Source organism: Arvicanthis niloticus, chromosome 16, assembly GCF_011762505.2.
Source record: "Arvicanthis niloticus isolate mArvNil1 chromosome 16, mArvNil1.pat.X, whole genome shotgun sequence".
Classification (NCBI taxonomy): Eukaryota; Metazoa; Chordata; class Mammalia; order Rodentia; family Muridae; genus Arvicanthis; species Arvicanthis niloticus.
In genome coordinates this window covers 63,293,362-63,315,387 of record NC_047673.1, presented here as the reverse complement: position 1 = coordinate 63,315,387, position 22,026 = coordinate 63,293,362, and the positions used below count along the sequence as shown (strand labels likewise).

The 22,026-nt window shown below is 39.9% G+C and overlaps 1 protein-coding gene and 1 pseudogene across 6 annotated transcripts in view; one reads left to right on the top strand and one right to left on the bottom strand.

Moving 5' to 3' along the window:
- Or10j5 (olfactory receptor family 10 subfamily J member 5) overlaps nucleotides 1-22,026 on the bottom strand; it is a 62,325-nt gene that overhangs the window by 28,325 nt on the left and 11,974 nt on the right. The window lies entirely within an intron of this gene.
- Nucleotides 2,760-2,882, top strand: LOC117722084 (small nucleolar RNA SNORA17; annotated as a pseudogene).

The following is a 22,026-nucleotide window of genomic DNA, read 5'->3' as shown; positions in this document are numbered from 1 at the left end:
CCAGGAGTGGTATAATTGAGTCCTTAGGGCCTTAGTATTCTATGTCCAATTTTCTGAGGAACTGCCAGACTGATTTCCAGAGTAGTTGTACCAGCTTGCAATCCCACCAGCAATGGTGGAGAGTGTTCCTCTTTCTCCACATCCTTTCCAGCCTCTGTTGTTACCAGAGTTTTTGATCTTAGTCATTCTAACTGGTGTGAGGTGGAATCTCAAGGTTGTTTTGATTTGTATTTCCCTGATGACTAAGGATGTTGAACACTTCTTTTAGGTGCTTTTCGGCCATTCAGTATTTCTCAGTTAAGAATTCTTTGTTTAGATTTGTACCCCATTTTTATAGGGTTTTTTGATTCTCTGGATTCTAACTTCTTGAGTTCTTTGTATATATATTGGATATTAGCCCTCTATCATATGTAGGATTGATAAAAAATCTTTTCCCAATCTGTTGGTTAACATATTGTCCTATTGACAGTGTTCTTTGTCTTGCAGAAGCTTTGCAATTTTATGAGGTACTAGACAAAAGTGCCCACTCTCTAGTACTTGAAGTTCTAGCTAGAGCAATTAGATAACAAAAGGAGGTCAAAGAGATACAATTTGGAAAGGGAAAAATCAAAATATCACTATTTGCAGATGCTATGATAGTATACTTAAGTGACCCCAAAACTTCTACCAGAGAACCCTAAACCTGATAAACAACTTCAGTAAAGTGGCTGGATATAAAATTAACTCAAACAAATCAGTAGCCTTCCTCTACTCAAAGGATAAACAGGATGAGAAAAAAAAAACTAGGGAAACAACACCCTTCACAATAGTCACAAATAATATAAAATACCTTGGTGTGAATCTAACCAAGGAAGTGAAAGATCTGTATGACAAGAACTTCAAGTCTCTGAAGAAAGAAATTAAAGATGCTCCCAGAAGATGGAAAGATCTCCTATGCTCATGGATTGGCAAGATTAATATAATAAAAAATGGACACTTGCCAAAAGCAATCTACAGATTCAATGCAATCCCCATCAAAACTTCAACTCAATTCTTCATAGAGCTAGAAAGAGGAGTTCTCAAGTTCATTTGAGAACAACAACAACAAAAAAAACAGGATAGCAAAAGCTATTCTCAACAATAAAAGAACTTCTGAGGGAATCACCATCCCTGATCTCAAGCTGTACTACAGAGCAGTAGTGATAAAAACTGCATGATGTTGGTACAGAGACAGGCAGGTAGATCAATGAAATTGAATTGAAGACCAAGAAATGAACCCACACACCTATAGTCACTTGATCTTTGACAAAGGAGCTAAAACCATCCAGTGGAAAAAAGAGAGCATCTTCAACAAATGTTGCTGGTTCAACTGGAAGTCAGTATGTAGAAGAATGCGAATCAACCCATTCATATCTCTGTACAACGCTCAAGTCCAAGTGGATCATGGACCTCCACATAAAACCAAATACACTGAAACTAACTGAGGAGAAAGAATGTTTTTCAATTTAAAATGTAATTTTCATGTAGTCCAGGAATTCAACTTGTGGGCCTACCAGAAGGATCTTGAAAAGACAGTAGCACCACATACATGTTTACAGCAACATTATTCACAATAGTCAAGATGTGAAAATATTCTAAATGTTTCTAAAAGAGTGAATAAATAAAGAAAATGTTATATGTATGTGCAATAAAACAGATGGGAAGAAGTGGGAAATATCTGACACTCCACAGGCACATAGTCCTGATTATACATGATGAATATATTCTAAACACCTGCGAACACCATTCTGCCTTAGTAAACACTACTCTGTTGGGTACTTAAAAGTGTGTCAAGTATACAAACTATAATAAAGAATGAAGAATCCTTAATCTGAGAGAGTGAACACACCAAGTTGATTAATTATGAGTGAATAGTTTCCTGTCTGCTTACTTTTCAACTCTATCTATCTATCTATCTATCTATCTATCTATCTATCTATCATCTATCAAACTATCTATCTCTATCTCTATCTTCATCCCTCCCAGTGTGTGTATTTTAAAAAATGTTAATATAGCTTTCTATTACTTAATTCTCCAAAATATTTATTAATCTAGTATTTATGGAACAAATTGATAGGCAGTAGATGAGATTTTAAAAAGTAAATACTTTAAAACTATTTTTACTTCAAAAGGTATTTAGATAATATCATTTGATGTACATAAATAAAAAATGATATCTCTATATAAATATTTCCAGTATAAGACCAAATAGTGGAATTACAAAAAAAAAAAAAAAAAAACTGGCATAATGTTAATAATGACTTTAAGCACTTGCTGTTCCCAAAACACTCAACTAAATATATTTAACTATGTATTTACTACAACCCTGTTTCACATATGAGGAACAATAGGTTCAGAAGGTTGTATGGTTTAAGAAATTTACACATTGATCAAAGGAGACCATAATTGGAATACATCTGATTCCAAAACATTTACACTTCATCACCATGGCATTCGGAAGGTAGGAACACCCCACCTTAGATAGAAGACATCCCATGAAGCAGATAGCAGGTGAGACTGACTTTTAAGGCCTCAGGGGGAGAGGATGCAACTCACCCTGCAAAGACTTGATGCTCTACCATGGGAGGAGGATACCCAAGGGGCCCCACCCTTCCAGAGAAGAAGGGGAGGGGAGATGAGGGGAGAGACCCTGTGAGGGACGGGCAGTGATTGGGATGAAAAATCATTAATTAATTAATCAATCAATCAATCAATCAATTAAAATAAGAATCTTTCAAGCCCCTGCAACTAGAGGCATTGCTGCTGTGTCACATGTGTGTCAGTAGGTAGCAGAGAGGAGAGAGGCCTTGTCTACATTCACTGTTCTGACCTATGAACATCCGAGTGATCAGTAGCCTAACAGTCCCTGAAAAAAGTGAACCTGAGTCGATCACTGGTCTAGTGCTGTGTAGGCCAGGAAAGACTTCCAGAACACAGGTGAGAGGAAGTCAGAGACAGACAACCCTCACACGGGGACACTTGTGGAGGAGTAAGCCTAAGACTACCACTAGACTGACACCATAGATTCCAGACAGGGAGCTAGCCTAAGATGACCACCGTGGCTCTGAGCAAGCCTGGGAGGGAGAGGTGTGGGCAGACTATGCCCAGTGCCTTAATGCATGAGCTGAACATAGCACTTCTGAGACCACTCTTGAGATGACTCCAGACACTCTGAGACCCTGGGTGCCACTAAGAGGAGCAAAAGGAAAAGTGGAAGAGAAAGAGAAGGGGCGGGATGGAGACACAATGAAGACAGGCAGAACTGGAGACTCGAGCATAGTGAGAAATAGCCTGATGTGAGTAGAGAGTGATGTCACTTAAAACTACATCTGGGTCCATGGCCCTGTAGCAACAGGGGTCAGTTACCTCCAAAGGCCAGGCTAATGTCCCTGGTCTGGGCTGCAGTTTGGGAGACATGTTGATATCTGTGATCTACGTAAGCTGGCTCTGAGGACATGAATGAAAAAGAGCTGGACCTGCCCTTAGCCAGATGCAGTATTAAGGAGACTGGGCCTTGCACATTGTGGGAGTTGTGGGTGAGTTGGCCATAAGGATATAAGTGTGGGAGAGTCAGCCCTGTCACTTGTCTCCCATGCAGTGGAATGGACAAGGGAGAGACACCCACCTCCCCCCTTCCCCCTTACCACCTGCAGCAGGTAGGAGACGACCTGGCCCTGGAGTCATGAGAACAGAAGAACTGGGCCTGCCCTTCAGCTCCAGCACTTGGGAGAGCAGGCACTGTAGCTCTGCACCTCACCTGGGCAGCTCAGGACAGCTGAACTTGGTGCCAGAGGCACAACCAGCTGGCTATACCACTTGTCTGCTGTGTGATGACATGGGCAAAGAGAGATGCCCCTGTCCCTTGCCACCTATGAAAGCAGGAGAGCTGGCACCAAGATTATCAGAGCTGTTCCTGCCCCTCATCTACTTCAGCACTTGGGAGAGTGGGCCCTACACCCTCTGGAAAGCATAGCAGAGCTGCCCTGGATGCAGGGGTTGCAAGTGAGCTGGCCCCAAGGGTGTGAAAGTGGGAGAGCCAGTGGGCTAAACAGTTCAGATCTCCGTCTCAGGCCCAGGTCGTGGACTTTGAATTGGCAAACCCCAACATCTACCCCATCAGTGAACTCTGAAGACATAAAGTTTTAGATCCGGTCCTACAGACCTAAAACTACAGTATCTCCATGACACAGGGTAACAACAGGATAGCTGAGAGGAGTCCCAGTGAGGTTTCATTTGATAGAGTAGCAAAAACCAGAAAGCTTCATACCAGACCAATGAGTCACTACAATGAACATTTGCAAGCAAAGAGGTGTGGACAAAAGGGTATACTGTGGGACACATTGTGATACATTACAGCTTCCATAATGTGATTTTTTTTTTTCTTTCTGGGAGGAGGTTGCAAGGGTGGAGGATGGGTATGAGGGGGAGGGGAGATCAGTGGGGTTTGGGTGTATTATGTGAAATTCACAAAGAACCAATAAAAAGTTTTTTTAAAAAAAACCATTCAAGCTTAGAAATTAGAGACCTGTCTAAAAACTATTTTAGTTATAAGGAAAGTGAGCCAAAGTGTTTAAAAAGAAAGCCATGAGGTGGATAAGAGGATCCACAAGAAAGGAGAAAAACCAATAGATTGAGAGAAATAGCATAAGAGGGGGAGAAATTAAATGGTTATAGATCTCGGTTTACTCAGTCTGTATTTGACTTAAAGATGAAAGTATAATCTAAGCAGAACTCCAATTCTGTACACACTTCCCTCAAACATACAGCTGAATGACATTAATTAGGGTCTGACCTGCTTTGAGGATTCAAATAAGGAATGGCAATTACTAAATCTGGAAATAAACATCCATTCTAACAGGCTGGAAAGTGGAATGGAGAACAAGGGATGAAGTTCTGGCTGGATAAGGGAAAGAAAATGAGAATCGGCGTGAAGAATAACCACATAGAAATGAAGAGCATTTTAAGAAGATAAGCTACTTGTAACAGATAGAATACTAGCTGTAGTTAAGAAATACTTAACTGGAGTTAAGAAATTTGTTTTGGAAACCTGGGAGAAAGGGCAAGTGTACAGTATTCTAACTGTAACCATAGCCATTTACTTACAAGGGAGATGGAAATCAATGCACGGAACCTACCAAGTAGTAGCCTTGTCAGGCATTGGTGGGAGAGGAGGGCCTTGGTCCTGTGAAGGCTGGATGCCCCAGTGTGAGGAAATTTGAGGGGGGGAGGAGGGAAGGGGTGAGTGGGTGGGGGCATATCCTCATAAAAGCAGCAGCAGGAGGGGGGGACAGATAAGGGGTTTCTGGGGGCGAGATGGGGAAAGGGAATAACATCTGAAATGTAAATAAAATGTAAATAAAATATTCAATAAAAAAGTAAAACCTAAATGCTTCATGGTATGTAGTTGGCATTCAAAAAGTGGTGTTGAGCAAATGTGTACATGAATAAATGTGGAAGCAGTATCATCATACAATATAGATATTGAACTTTGATTAAATGGCTGGGGAATATGAGAGAAAAGGACCTTATATCACACTTATATCACAGTTCATGAAGACCTTGATCATGGCTCAGAAGCTTCTGGCTGATCACAGGACCCTCAACTGGAGAAGTTTCTGAAAAGTGGACTGAGGTCATCTTGACATAGCCAGCCCAAACCCTCATCCTATTCATAACTCGACAACTGCATAAACCACCCTCTTCCAGGGCTTAGACCTCTGTCAGCCATTTCTGTCTAAGAAATCACTGCTATTTATTTCCTACTCCAGGACACCTCGTCATTTCTGTTTCTACAGTAACTCTGATTACAAACGTCAAGATGCAAGACTGGAAAATCACTCACACAACACTGGCACCTTCCATTCCCTGCTGCAACTGAAGATGCATGTAAAGCCTGAATTCCCTGAGGTTTAAGAATGTGAATCTCTACATAAGCAAGATAACATAACGTTATCACTACATAACACACACACACACACACACATGTGTATATATGTATACATGTGTACATACACGTAGAATGAGTGTGTATACTTAGATTATGTCTACCTTCTACTAACTCCCTCCAGCTCCTCTCAGACTGCCCTCACCACATCCCCTCCAACTTCCTGTCTTCATTTACATTTTTTTAATAATCCAATGAATCCAAATAGTGCTACCCATATGCACATAGATGTATGGGCCATCCACTGAAACATGGGCAAAACCTACCAGAGACAACACTCATACAAAACAACTGACTCTCCCCTGACCCCCTGAAGGCATAAAATGCCAATAGCTCCTCATCTACAAATAGGGCCTTGTGAACTCCTTTGCCATCCATACTGGAATTTTGACTGGTTCGATCCTGTATAGGTCTTGTACAGGCAGCCATAGCTGCTGCTACTTTATGAGTGCATCAGTCCTATCGTGTGCAGAGGGAACTGTTTTACAGCGGTCCTCCCATCCTGTGGCTCTTACAACCCTCCCACTCCCTTTTCTGTGGTGTTTCCCAAACCCTCAGAAGGGAGGGTTGTGATATAGGTGTTACACTTCAGGCTGGGCTCTCTGCGGTCACTTTTCCCCTGTACTTTGATCAGTTGTGAGTCTCCGTATTAACTGATATATCATTTTTCTTGCTCACATTTCAAGTGAAGATGATGTTACTTTATTCCTCTCACATATATGAACAATGAGGTATGAGTTTTTCCCTTCTAATCTTCCAAGGCTCACACGAGCTTGATCAAAAAGTTGAAGAAATCTTTTCAGAACATTACCATGTTCCTCCTGCTTGTACTGATCTCTACATACAAAAAAAGTATCCTTCTCCCATAGTTGCCAATGAGATAAATGAGATGACCATTTTTATGTCTAGAAAAAGATTATAATAAGCTCATCACTGAGATTAAGACTTTCACTAATGTCTACTAGAGGTTCCCTGAACCAGTGCAGCTGGGAGTCCTCCTTGGACATTGATTGACAAGTTCTGGGTGGATAGAACATTTCTGAAAGAGGCATCCAAAGATTATTTCAATATGGGAGCATGTTCCTTAGACAGGTTGGATAACAGCCAATCCTTTATGGGAAATACTGAGAATTTGTACATGTGGGACTCTGTGCTTTTCCTGGAAAAGATCATGTTTGTTTATCAGAGTCTACTTTGAACCCAATAGCCTGAACTTGGTGTTTAACTAGAAGAAGTAGCATTATCTAGGCAGCATGACTCATAAGTGAGGTTCAAGTTATACTCAACTAGGACAAAATTTCTGGGAAGAAAAATCACTAATAAGAGATCCTTACTTTGAACATAATGATACTTTGAGCCCTGTAGATCTGGTCTGCTATTTAGTTTTCATTTCCCATTTATTGAACTACTGGATTCATACTAGAAACACAGTATCTCCTAGTGTTTGATCACTACTTTTCACTGTCAAAAGCATCTCTTCAGCAGTTCTATTTTAAAGATAGACTATTGGAATTTAACCAAAAAGTTGAAGCCAAAGAAAACACTGGTAAGAGTTATGAAGGGCATGGGCTTCAGTCACAATACAACGCAGGAAAACTGGAAATTCCGTAATGAATGATTCACCCATTGCCTTTTGAGCCTGCAAAGATTTCCTAAATGCTGAAGGAGAAACACAGTATGTGCTTCTTTCAGGTCCTATCAGCTTCAGGTGATAAGAGAACAGGTAAGTGAGTCAATAGTCAGGCAGATGCTTTGTGAAGAGGGAGAAAAGAATCAATGAGAGGTGTGTGTCCTCTCCCTTACTTACACCAACCCGAGAATTGTCTCATCAAAGTGAATTTGAACTTGATCTATACCAGAGACCTAAGAATTCAGCTGAACTTATGATTTGCTGCTGGGAACTTCTCCAGACCCTGAAAGAAGTTCACACAGCAGACAGGATGAAAGTCAATAAACCCATTATGGGAGCAACTAGGTAGGGAGACTAGGAGGACATCGAGAGCAACAGAAAACATTTTGTGTTAGCCACTTTTTGTAACTGTGATAAAATACCAAAAGCAGGGGTAGTGGTGGAATGTAAAATAAAATAAAAAGATTTATTTGGCCAATTTTACAGATTTTAGTACATGGTTGGCTGGATCCAGGGGTAGAGAGAATCTCTTATAAACATCACCTGTCAATAAAAAAGCCATTAGCCAATGAGCTGAGGCAGGAAATATGTATGAAGCAGGACACTGGCAGGAAGAGGGAGGATTCTCAGAAACAGTAAGAGGTAAAATAAAAGACAGACTATGGGAAAGCCGAGAAAGATGAGAAGGGAGAAGCAAGAAGATGAATGTAGAACAGTAGGGAGACTCTAAGGAAGAAGTGGGCTGGGACTGAAGGAGACGTAACTAACCACATGGTAGACACAGAATCGTTTAAATGGGAGCCAATCTAGGAATAAGCCAAAGCCTGGGCATTTAATAATAACTAATTAAACTCAGAATGATTATTAATGGGAACTAAGGGACCAGAAGGAAAAATTAGGTAGAAAGAGCATCAGGGCAACAAGCACATACTGGTGCTTGCACCTAGTTTATTGCCTCAAATTGGCTGGAAAGCAGAGAAAGACAGAAAGGGCTTCAAGATAAGGCCTATCCTTTAAATGAATGCTCTCAATGACTTACATCCTCCAAGTAGGCCTAATTCCCAAAGGACCCATTCAGTTATGAACTCGTGCAAGAACTAATCTACTAATGACTTCAGCACCTTCACAATGCAGTCACTATACAGTAGTGCCATCAGCTAGTGATCAAGACTTTAACATGAGCCTTTATAGGACACTTCATATCCAAACCACACAATACCCCCACCCCTGGTTTCCAGAAGCTTGTTTTCATCTCATAATATAAAATGCTTTTAGTCTTTTTCTAGGGGTACTTCTCAAAAGTCCAAATTCAAAGCGTCCTCTGAGACTAAAGGCAAACAGTGTTGGTTGTGAGCTCCTATACAATAAAGTAAATATAAACAGAAACAATTGCACACAATAAGTATTATCATTCCCAAAAGGAAAAATGGGACAAAGAATGGGGGCAGGACTAAGGCAAGACCTAAGCCCAAGAAAGCAAACACTAAATCTCATCAGTCTATGTCTGGAGTCAGGAGGATTGGTAGTATCATGTGTGCTCCTAGGACTTTGCTGCCTGCAAACCACATGGTTCTCCTTTAGGCTGGCTCTTCTCACTGTCTAGGTTTTTTTTCTTTTTAGATGTTCCATGTCCTCAGTTCCTGTGTCCACTGTAGCTTAAATTTTGCCCTCTGAGCTTCACACCTCCCCCTTTCTAGAAACTACTCACAGAGCATTCAAACTGCTATATATTGGCTGAGTTTCAGGATTTCCTTTTAAATCCCTGAAAAAACCTCCATGACCCTGTAACTATGGCATTCACATGCCTGCAGAATCAGCACTGCATGGACAATGGTAAGTTCTGCCTCCAGCTTGAACTTGGATCACAGCTGTGCTGACCTCTGGTGTCTGAGTGCAATAAAATGAATTCCAATGAAACAACATTCCAGGAAGCCCCAAGAAGCAGGATGTGCAGGCAGTGCTCTCTTCTAAAACATCATCTTTCAAGTAATTCTACACTTTCACACAGAGACCTGTGGTGGACAAGGTTTTGGCAAGTCCTTTGACACCTTCAAGACATCTTTCCTATTGTTCCAGTGCAAGGTACATTTTTCCCCATTTCTGAACCTTTTACCTGTGAAGGAATAAATATTCTTTTGAATTCAACCTCTGTTGAATTACTTCCTCCCAGTAAGCTACACTTCCAACAAATCTTTCAGCTACGAATTCAACAATGGCTTAATCTATTCATGAATACAGGAAACAGAAGACAATGGCCAATTTATTCCAAAGATAATCTTCAGAAAAGGCTACTTAAATAATCAGTTCAGCATAGAGAAGAAACACCTGAACAGTTTTACCAATTGAGAATCAGCTTATGGAGACCAGAGAACTGCTCTATCAGTAACACTCAGCTCCATCCCTGCTTTTAAATGTGGAAGTACATGTTGGGAAGGATAACTTAAAAAGTGTTGTGGCTAAGCAAGCAAAGAGCATACACAGGCTGGTCCAAGACCCCAGCACATATATAACAGAGGGCTGCCTTGTCTGATCTCAGTGGCAGAGGATGTGCCTAATCCTGCAGAGACTTGATACCCCAGGGTAGGGGGATACCTAGGGGCCAACCTCCCAGAGGTGAAGAGGAGGAGGGGATATGGGGAAAAATTCTGCAAGGGAGGACCAGAGGGCAGCATTTTGGGATGTAAATAAGTAAAATAATTAATGAATAATACAAAAATGTGGCTATATGGGTTTTTACAAAGCCATGTTCTATGAAACAGAATCTCTTAGGACTAGGTCAAAAAACTTTGACACTATAGCCATCATATTTATTCACTTATCTAATAAATTTATTTCACATTGACTATTTACCAGGCTCCAAGCTAGTCATAAGAATCAGAAAACTGAGCGAAACAGATGAGTCCTGGCCAAAAGAGTTTTATTATTGAAAGAAAAAAAATCTTAGCAGTAACCAATATTAAAAGAACGGCTTGTGACTTATTATTTCTCTTCAACTACTAGGTAAGCCTACATCCTTCTTCCCAAGCTCACTTTCTAGACTAGATGTAAACTTTCTCATTCAGAAGTGTTAACTGCCATTGAGATTATGTCCGTCAATATCATACAAAGTTTTTCCTCAGCAAATCCATATTGTTAAGTGAAATGGTGTGCTGGTAACCTTCCCAGGGTACTTCTTATAATTGTCAGATGCATCAATAGTGGTGTAAAAAGAGGAAAAATTCTTAACCTGAAAAAGCAATCATTTCATTGAAATTTTATTAGCAAAAAATAAAATGAAAGAACTTGACAACATGGGACTCCATAAATTTGACCACAAAAAATTGAAATCAGAGGTCATGATAATTTCTGCATTATTTGGTTTATCCTGATATCTGTGAAGAGCTGGAGGATAATAGACATAATCAAGGTCCTAGAGTAAATGTCCTGGGAGAAGAACAATATAAGCACCTTCTGATAGAAACTAAATGTGCTACACTCAGGTCACTTTTCAGTGTTGCTAGTGATCATGACACCAAGCCACTCTTCTGATGCTCTACTGTACTCATAAAACAACTGACTTGGGGCGACTGAGAAAAGTTCCTTCTATGCACACACTACTAAGAAATTTTCAGGACATCACAAATGGTGATATCCTACCCTATTCCACCATGTCTCACAAGTTTAGAGAAATTCCATATAGGCCCTTAAGTCTAGAGTCTACATTGCGTTGGGAAAGAAATTGCTAATTTTGGAATCTGAAATTGACCTTTTTAGATTGTCCAAAGAGCTGTCACAACACTAGACTATAAAGAAAAAACAGAACTGGATGACTTAATTCACTAACTTGATGTCTCTCTTCAGATTATAAATTGGCTTCTTTCTGTTTCAAAGTTTTCTATTAACCTCATAAGTTATACAACTAGGTAGCACCACAAAAAGTTAATACTATTTTTATAGTCAAAATATTCAAATACCAGCAATTCCATATAGTTCAATCTAGTAGGTATCCTGAGAAACAATCTCACAGTTGGGGCAGTACAATATATCTAGAAAAAATACATAGTTGTAGGTGTCAGAGTTGACAGATATGGTGCAGATGACACATTGCAAGAGGAGATAAACTCTTCTGATGGAAACAGAATCTGCTACACTGATGTCTTCCTCTCATGTGGTCTGTTGAGTATCAACATCCATGGACAGATGGGAGGACCAGAAAAAGAGGAAAAGGAGAAGAAGAAGCAATGACAAGAAAGTAGGAAAAGAGCCGGGCGGTGGTGGCGCACGCCTTTAATCCCAGCACTTGGGAGGCAGAGGCAGGTGGATTTCTGAGTTCGAGGCCAGCCTGGTCTACAGAGTGAGTTCCAGATCAGCCAAGGCTATACAGAGAAACCCTGTCTCAAAAAACCAAAAAAGAAAAGAAAAGAAGAGAAAGGAAGGGAAGGGAAGGGAAGGGAAGGGACGGGACAGGACAAGAAGAGAAGAGAAGAGAAAGAGAAGAGAAGAGAAAGTAGGAAAAGAGAGAAAAGGGGGACAAGGAAGAAAAAGTAAGGAAGAAACAGAAGAGGAAAGAAAGAGGAAGAAGAGAAGGGAGCAGGAATGGGAGAGCAACTTATAATGTTATCCATGTTTTATAAGTGTAGATTAGGTATGTGTGATGGACTTCATCATGACACTTGTACATACATCATTCACATGACTCTTTCTTGTTTCCCTGCCTCCTTTACTGTGGCTTTCCTCTTCCCAGATAGTTCCTCTTCTCACTAAATGTCTTTTAAAAAATCAAAAAGTTTCATTAGAGTGCTTATGAGAATATGGGTGAATGGTTGTTTACTGGAACATGGGCATTTTCCCAGTGGCTACATCACTAAAGGAAATGTCTCTCTTGGGGCTGATGAAATATCTCCACAATTAGAGCTCTGGCTGTTCTTCCAGGGGACTGTGATTAAGTTCTCAGCACCCACACGGCAGCTCACAACCATCTGTAACTATAGTTCCAAAAGACCAGATGCTTTATTCTGGCTTCCAGGGGAACCAGACATATGGGCAAAACAACACACATAAAATAAAAATAAATCTAAATTTAAAAGAAAGAAAGAAAATGTCTCTCCCTCTTGCATCAATCAATAAACATATGAATCTTAAGGGAAGGGTGGAGCTCCATGACAAAGCACCGAGCCTGTCCAGACTTTTATCCTGGTATTCAGAGCTGCTGTGGGCTCAGTGCAGATTTTTAGCATCTGATTCTTGAATTCCTTTTGCTTACAGTAAAAGATTTTGTTTCCTGTCTCAAATAGCACAAAATTCCAAGTAGAAAATTTCTGGTCCATTTTAATGGTCTCCATCTAAAACACGCCAGTTTTAAACTCTTAGGGTACAAAATGGCTTCAGCATCATGTTCACACTCAGTGTAGAAAAAAGGGAAGAAGCAGCACCCAAAGTGCCTATCCCTCTTTCAAGAAAGCAATGCCTGAAGCTCTCCCTACTCCATACAGAAATCTGTAATATCTTGCTGACCAAAGGTATGCCACGTGGACATTTCCAGAAGAAAGATGCTGAGACGCTATAAATTTCATGACAGCTGTGCTGTTTTCTCTGAATGTCTCAGTCAGTGTTCAGTGACCAGCTCTGTGTCTTTGAGCAGCCAGTGGAGGTGAGAAAGCTGTGTCCTAGGCTTTGGCAGCTATCTGTATCACTGCTGAAATCTGCCTTCTGCTTCCAGCATCCCTACATCTCTTTACAGGGCATGCTACAGATCCCAGGTGGTGTCCAGAGTCCTCTCCTCTCCAACATTTACAGAGACAGAGCACCCTGGTGGGCTAATTCAACAATCTTGTTCCGTGAGTTATTCTTAAAGTCATAGCCTGTAGCCTGCTCCCGCAGGCCTCTGCAGTTCTGCAAACACTTAATTACATCTTTTAAATGTCTTTCTGTTTACAACAACTAACATGGTTTCTGCTTCCTGAAGCAGGACTCTGGCTGATACACAAGCCACTGTTTTGCCACAGGTAGTGAGGTGGAAAGCAAACTCTGCAGGGCCTCAGCCTCTGCCCAGGCTTGTCAAGAATAAAGCTAACAAGAACTAATTTCCTCAGCTTCCCTGAGCCTGCACAAGTTAATACATACTTACTTTCCAGGCACAGCTTCAGTCACACAGATCTGAACCTTTATAAGTGTCCATGGCTCTGATAATATTTCTGTCCTGAACAAATGACACTAATTGTGCATCCTAAGGTTTAAGTATCCTGTTTAGTTTTCTTTTCAATTGAATACAATGATTCCAGGAATCAAAATTGATGTGTGAATGTACTTCAGGATATTCAGTTTACAAGATTTATAATCATTTTGGAATATCTAATAGATTTCTAGTAGCATTTGATAAAATCCAATATTTATTCACAGGTTAAAACTTCTTAGGTTATAAAAAGAGGTTTTTTTTACTCATTTGTAACTTTTTCATGGTGTTTTTAAGTTGATATTTTTGTTGTTTTGCTTTAATTAGGACTGGCAAATACATAAGAAAAATAAAAGTAAAAAAATAACAATATAATCACGGTGATGATAGCTAATATTTTATATATTGTCATGTTGCAGATACTACTCTGTATTCTATATGCAAACCTGACTGGAACAAACTCCAGAGCAGAGCTGGGTATGTAGCTCAGGAGTAAGCACCCTCCTAGCGTGAGCAAGGTCTTGGTTTCAACCAGCAGATCTACAGACAAAATTCCCTACTCAGTGTCTCAAACATTCAATGAGATACACAGTACAGTTATCACAGGATAGCCGATAAGCACTTAGATGCTGAAAATGTAGATAACCACGGAGATGAATCATCTGAAAAATAGCAGCCACATAACTGGAGGTTAGCAGTCTAGGGTGAGACTCCATGGCCTTCATATCTACCACAGTTTCTAGACTGGAAATGTATAATAAAATAACTTATATGCAGAAACAATTAAGTCTTTTTTCCCCTTCACTCTACCTTCTACCTTTCTCATAATTGATTCCAGCAACCACTTTTGCCTTCCAAGAACCGCAACTCTGTCTTCCAGTTCAATTTTTCATTTTAAGTATTTGTAGTGTTCATTCACTGAAACCATGAAAGCCATTGTCCTGAAGATGTGAAGTAGGGTATATCTTGAGCCGTAAAGATGAAGCATTACTTACTGCTTGTTCTGGCTACTGTGTACCCACATACATAAGAATGTCCACAATGAGAGTGGTGCTCTGGGCACACTCAGTCAGCATGCTGAGCCAATTGACTTCTAAGTGTAACTGCTCACATGTCCTTTTATTTATGTACCACATTTCATTTAGACTGCCATCCTCAACTGACCACAGATGCTCCTTTTTTTTAAAAAACTCCCATCTCACCCAGTACTTAATCTGACTTTTTAATTTCTAGAAGGTCAGTCTAGCTAAACTGGGTTTGTAATTCCTCTGCTACTTGGTCTCTTTCTGTCTCTCTCTGTCTCTCCCTGTCTCTTTCTGTCTCTCTGTCTCTCTGTCTATCTGTCTCTCTCTGTCTCTCTCTGCCTCTCTCTCATCTCTATCTCTATCTCTCTTACAATCTCTCAATCTCAATCTCTCTCTCCTCTCTGTATCTCAGTCTCCCCTGTCTCTTTTTGTCTCTCTCTTTTTTCCTTTTCTTCCCTTCCTACCCTTTCCCCTCTTCTCTCTTCCCTTCCTTTCTCTTCTCCTCTTCTTTTCTCTCCTCTTCTCTTCTTTCTTCTCCAAGACAAAGATGTCCCCTCCTCCTCACCAAGATAACTCTACAAATGGCCATCAGAACTTCCCATAACAAGGTGCTGGTTTCAGTATCTTCTGGAGTAAAAAGCAGTAACAGTGAAAGTTGCAATGAATGAAACTGAGCTGTAATGTTCACTCCACAGGGTACAAAATGTAGCAAATAGAAGTTTCTTATACATTGATTTTAAGAAGAAAACCATTACAACCCACCTTATTTAGTAGAATAGAGAACTTGAACTTTTATGTCAGAAGCAGCAGGCTAGTTCTTCACCAATTTGTTAAGAAGTAGCTTCCCATCCCAGAATTATGTTTGCCATCCTCTTCCCTAGTAAGCATAGCCCCGGGGATTGTTCCTGCTAAAAGTGTGTGCACAGAAATGCCATGTGCCACTTCCAGACCACCATGGTAAGAAGCAGAGGAGGGTTTCATCATTGCCCTTTTCTTGTCTCCATCTGCAGGCAGAGCATTCATCACAAGACTGTGAAGCTCTGGAAATAGAAGAGCCATATGATGCAAGTTCTTTGAAATACAACTTGGAGGAGAGCCTCTTGCCAACCAGGAACATAGAATTGTATTTTTAAAGGGCCAAAAATAATTTCTCATGATGTTAAGTCACGGGAATTTTTTATAGGCTATTACTTTAACCACTCTATTAGTTAACACTTGTGTTGTTTGTCTTGAATTTTCAATTTTTGCTTTGTTCTTAGCTTCTTGCAAAGTAAAGATACCTAAAACAGACTTATAGGCTGTTTTAGGCTATACTTATGCATAATATAAATGAACGTTAAGTATGTATACCAGTTAGGTTTTGTCCACTTAACATAAATTTATAATTACCTGGAAAGTCAGATTCTCAAGTACAAAATTTCCTTCATTGGATTTCCCAATGCTACTTTCCTTTTCTGCTACTCCTAAAAAATACTACCAAAGAAAGTCATGTTGATTGGTCCTAAAAAATTTTTTTGCTTCTTGTCTAAAATCTTCTACTTAGTTCTATTGACAGACAACTCAATTTGATTGATACTGTCTCAGAAATGTCTTTACCACTGGCCCTTTGGTTGTCATGACCAATTGTGAGATCAACCACTTTTCCCTTCATCTATGAATTTTGATTTTAAAAAAAAAAAGGACTGGAATAACACAAAGGTAGAAGCATCATGCCATATTTTAGGAACAAGCTCTTGAGCAAGGAAGTAACTGAAGGAGGAAGAAACTTCAAAATTGTAACACAGTTTCTCTCTCTCTCTCTCTCTCTCTCTCTCTCTCTCTCTCTCTCTTTGCTTTTTTTATTGGTTATTTTTATTTATTTACATTTCAAATGTTATCCCCATTTCCAGTTTCCTCTCCACAAGCCTCCTATACCCTCCTTCTCCCCTGCCTCTATGAGGGTACTCCCCCAACTCCTGCCTCAGTGGTCTAGCATTCCCCTATCCTGGGTCATCAAGCCTCCAAGCCTCCACATGACCAAGGGGCTTCCTTCCCAGTGATGTCAGATAAGGCAATCCTCTGCTGCAGCCATGGGTACCCCACTATGCACTTTTTTGTTGGTAGTTTACTCCCTGGGAGCTTTGGGTTGTCTGATATTGGAGCTTTGGTTGATATTGTTGTTCTTCCTATGAGGTTGCAAACTCATTCATCTCCTACAGTCCTTGCCCTAACTTCCCCACTAGGATCCCCATGCTTAGTCCAATGTTTGGCTGGTAATACTCTCTTATTTAGTGGCATGACTTGTGTTACACTAGCTCTAGTTAGTTATTTTATGTCTTGCCTTGCACTTCTCTAAATGTTTTTACTGCTTCAAAACATCCCCATACTAACAAGTATAAAGTTCAATGTGCTTCATGTAGTGTAAAGGACTCTGCTATATTGCACATTATTAAACAGTTTCTGATTGTCTTTAGCTATCTGCAATGCCTACTCTTCTTCTGTCAAAAGACAACTTTTATTCATATTTTCAAATCCAGGCCAAGTGTTGCCTCCTGTACAAAGCCAACCTTCAGCCACTCTTCATATTCACAGTGATGGTTAGGAGCCTTTGTTAGCTGTAATTGCAACATTCTCTGATTACAGTCTACAGAAGGCTGGCCTGTAATGGAGAATAATTGGAATGCTGTCTCTCCAAGAAGTACTGAATTTCTAGTGCTAGACCTAGCACCTGACACTAAAATTGTGAACATATTTTTATCAAACCAAGTCACTATACTACAGAGGCATTAACAAAGTCACAAGATGAAATGCAAAAGCTCAGAGAATGCTTGCGAGGCAAGCAGCTCAGCAAAAATCTCTTGAACAAACATTTCTTCAACTGGAAAAATTATCAATGACAATTATTCCAAGCTTTTGGAGATTGCCAGAGTGCTTGCAAACATTTATTCATCAAACTTCTAAAAAATCTTTAATAAGGACAAATTTGTGAGAAACAGAGAACTGTGACATTTTAAATGTGTCTGTGGTGGCTCTCCCACCACACTCAACATTGCAGAAGAGCTATTGCAGGTAGGAAGACTGGAGATTCCGTCTCCATCAGCTCAGTTCTTCACAAGACATATTCAAGTAGAGCAGGAGCCATGCATGTTTCCACTCAACTCATACACAACAGAAATTGTTCATAGGCCCTTTAATAGAGAACAAGCTTCAACCTTCTCACCCTTGTTTCCTGCTTTATACACAGAAGTACTACCTGATATATGCTCAGATTTTGTGCAATCAGTAATTAACGGTTGATTTTAAAGCATGAGTTATGCTAATCATAGTGCATTCCCTAAGAAGAGGGGCTTAAAGAAAAGCTATATTTAAAATCTGAGCAAGAAGTTAGGTGGTGGTAGCACATGTCTTTAATCCTCGCACTCCAGAGGCAGATGAAGGTAGAGCTCTGTGAGTTCTAGGCCAGCCTGGTCTACAAAGCTAGTCCCAGTACAGCCAGAGCTACACAGAGAAATCCTGTGTCAGAAAAAAAAATATCTGAGCACAAATTAGTAGAGGACTCCTGTCATTGGTTATTGGCATTTCTAACCTTATTCCAGATAAGTCACTAAGCAAAACACAAGCAAATGAGCAAAAATATGAAGCCTTGACAATCAGTTGCTGTAAAAATAACTTTTATGCACCTGATATAATTGACATGTTGAGACTTACTGCTGAATAAGATCACCCTTTCTAGTTCTTTCTGAACTCTGGCTAGCTGGTTCAACTCAGCTGTTCTGGCTCAAATTCCTCTCCAATCTGACTCATTCAATCTGATATCTCAACTTTTTACTAAAATGCTCTGCTTGGCCTCAAACTATCTCTGGCAATGTGAACTACAGAACATTAGTGATAAAAACTGCCTGGTATTGAAACAGACCCAGTAATCAATGAAATAGAATCAAAGACCCAGAAATAAACACACACACTTATGGACACTTGATTTTTAATAAAAAAAAAAAAAAAAAAAAAAAAAAGCCAAACCATACAATGAAGAAAAAAAAAGCATCTTCAATAAATGGTGCTGATCTAACTGAATATCTACATGTAGAAGAATGCAAATAGATTTATCACCCTGCACAAAACTCAAGAGTCCAAGTTGATCAAAGGCCTCAATATAAAACTGGATACACTAAATCTAATGGAAGAAAAAGTGGAATATAGCCTTGAAATCATTGGCACAGGAGAAAGTTTCTTAAACAGAACACTAATGGCTCAGGCTGTAAAATCAACAATTGCTAAATGGGACAAAGAACATTGTTAATAGGACAAAACAGCAGCCTACAAATTGGGAAAGAATTATCACCAACCCTACATCTGACAAAGGACTAATATTCAAAATTTATAAAGAACTCAAAAAGTTAGACATCAATAACCCAAATACCCCAACTTAAAAATGGAATACAAAACTAAACTGAGAATTCTCAACAGAGAATCTCAAGTGGCTAGGAAGCACTTAAGGAAATGTTCAAAGTCCTTAATCATATAGGAAATGCAAATCAAAACAACTCTGAGGTTCCATCTTACACTCATCAAAGCAAAGATGAAAAACTCAAGTGATGGCACATGCTGGCAAGGATATTGAGCAAGAGAAACATTCCTCCTTTGCTGGTAGGATTTCAAAATTGTACAACTATTTTGGAAATCGATTTGGTGGTTTCTCCGATAACAGGGAATCATTCTACCTCAAGACCCAGGTATACCACTCCTGGGTATATATCCAAAAGATGCTCTAACATCCCACAAAAATACTTGTTCATCAATGTTCATAGCAACTTTATTTGTAATAGCCAGAAACTGAAAACATCCTAGATGTCCCTCAACTGAAGAATGGTTAAAGAAAGTGTGGTATGGAATACTATTCAACTATTAAAAACATAGACTCATGAATTTTGCAGGCAAATGTATGGAACTTGAGAATACCATCCTGAGTGAGGTAACCCAGGCCCAAGAGCACATGCATGGTATGTACTCACTAATACAACAAAACAATAAAATAACAGGAATTAATAAATATATTTCAACAATAACTCTTAATACTAATGGACTTACTTTTCTACTAAAAAAGACAGAGACTAAGAGGATTAGATGAATTTGAAACCAAGATTCATCTTTTTACTGCAGCCCTCAGGAGAGTAGGCTCTGCACATTGCCAGGGAATTACAGTAGAGTTAACACAGGGGTTAAGGTGAGCTGGCCCCAGATACATGACAGTGTAAGAGCCAGTGGGCTGACCAGCTCAGAAAACTCTCAGACCCAGATCCAGGGCTTTGAATTAACCCACTTCAATATCTAAGTCATCATTACGTGCTGGAGTGCACATAAGGGCCAGTCCTGCAGATCCAAAATTACGGGATTTTCATGACACAGGATTATATCAGGATATCCAAGAGGAGTTGCAGTAAAGTTCCAATACTGGTAAAGTAGCAGCAGTCAAAGGCCATATACCAGACAAACAAGTCATTGCAATGAACATTTGAAAGCAAAGGCATGTGGACTAAAAGTATACTATGGGACACACTGTCACACACTACAGCTTCTACAATATTTTTTTTTGTTGCAGGTGGGGGGGGGAGTTTGCAAGGGTGGAAGGCAGTTACAAGTGGAGGGAAAAATGAGTGGGACTGGAGAGCATGATGAAAAGTTTACAAAGAACAAATAAAAAGCTGGCTTCATACTAGAGGTATAAGGATAGCTTAACATATGTAAATCTATAATGTAATCCACCACATAAACACATTGAAGGACAGAAGCCACACCCTCATCTTACTAGATGCAGAAAAGATTATCAACAAAATCCAACAATTCTTCATGATAAAGTCCTAGAGAAGCTAGGGATCCAGCAGATATACCTACCTCGACATACCTCAGCATAATCAAGAAAATGTACAGTGAATATCATGCTCAATGGAGAAAGATAGAAAAAAATTATTTCCACTAAAATCAAGAACAAAACAAATTTGTCCATAGTCTCCATTCCTATTTAGTGCTTGAAGTCTTAGCTAAAGCAAATAAGGCAAGTGAAGGAGATAAAGTAAATATAAATATGAAAAGAAGTCAAAGTATTCTTGTTTGTAGATGAACTAATTCTATGCACAAAAGACCCTAAAGACTCCAAGGAACTAAGCCAGAGGGGTAAGGAAGGTTGGGGGTGGGGGGTGGGAAGACAAGGTGTTGGGGGCTAACTTTTAGCAGAAAGCGGCTATCAGCTTTGCAGCCATCTTGAGCCATATACCCTGACATGAGATTTGGGCTACAATAGCCTACAACAGCTGAGCACACTCCGATAATCTTGATTTAGATACCTTGAGATTAAAGGTGTGTGACTTAAGAGTATGACTTAGAAGTATAGAGATCAGAGTTAGAGACAAGACCTAAGGGCATGATTAAAGGTGTAACTTACAGGCGTGGCTTAGAAGTAAGACATATAAAAGGCAGAGACAGAACAGATCAGATTCAGACTATAGAGGGAGAATCAGACACATCAGACATTAGGTAGAATCGGCCCTCACCCTCGCTCTTGCTGAACCCCAACCCGCAGACCGGAGCAGCAGCTTGGGCCGGGATACAGTGGCCGCCCAAACGTGGGTCGGCCCGGGCCTCAACATTTTGCCTGGGCTGTGACGTTTTTTTGACCGCCCCAACGTGGGGCTAGTGTGGACCCCAACAACAAGGAATCATTGAACCAATAATTGTTTCATGGGTTGTACAGTTTGTAAGGGTATTAACATCAGTTTTAAACAATATTTGATTAATCTAGATAGACATCATGTTTTCCTTACTATCATGTAACTTTCCCCAAGTTCAGTAGCCATTTGACTTTGGCAAGAGAGTTCATCTGTAGCTGGAAGGTTCCAAGTCTGTCCTCTGTGGGACTCAGCACATGTCTCTAGATCTCAATGTGTGTCTCTGGAGTCTTCAGTCAAATGAAGTGTCTGAAAGAAGGCAGCTTTCTTGTCCCAGGGAGGTCTCAGGAGATGGCATTTTCTCTGCTGTATCTTCTATATATAACATATATATGGCATATGGCATCTTCTATATATAACAGGGAAGCTACACTCAGGAAATTTCAACCTCATGGTTGCCTAAACAAGACCTGCCCAATGACATTAGTTGATGTGTGAATATGAGTGAGATAAATCCCACAAGGAACCTCTTTGAGGTTTTCCTACCTCTACCCTTGTGCTCCAAATACTACATTCTATTAAAGACTACTGGTGAATGGTAAAAATAAAAATAAAAA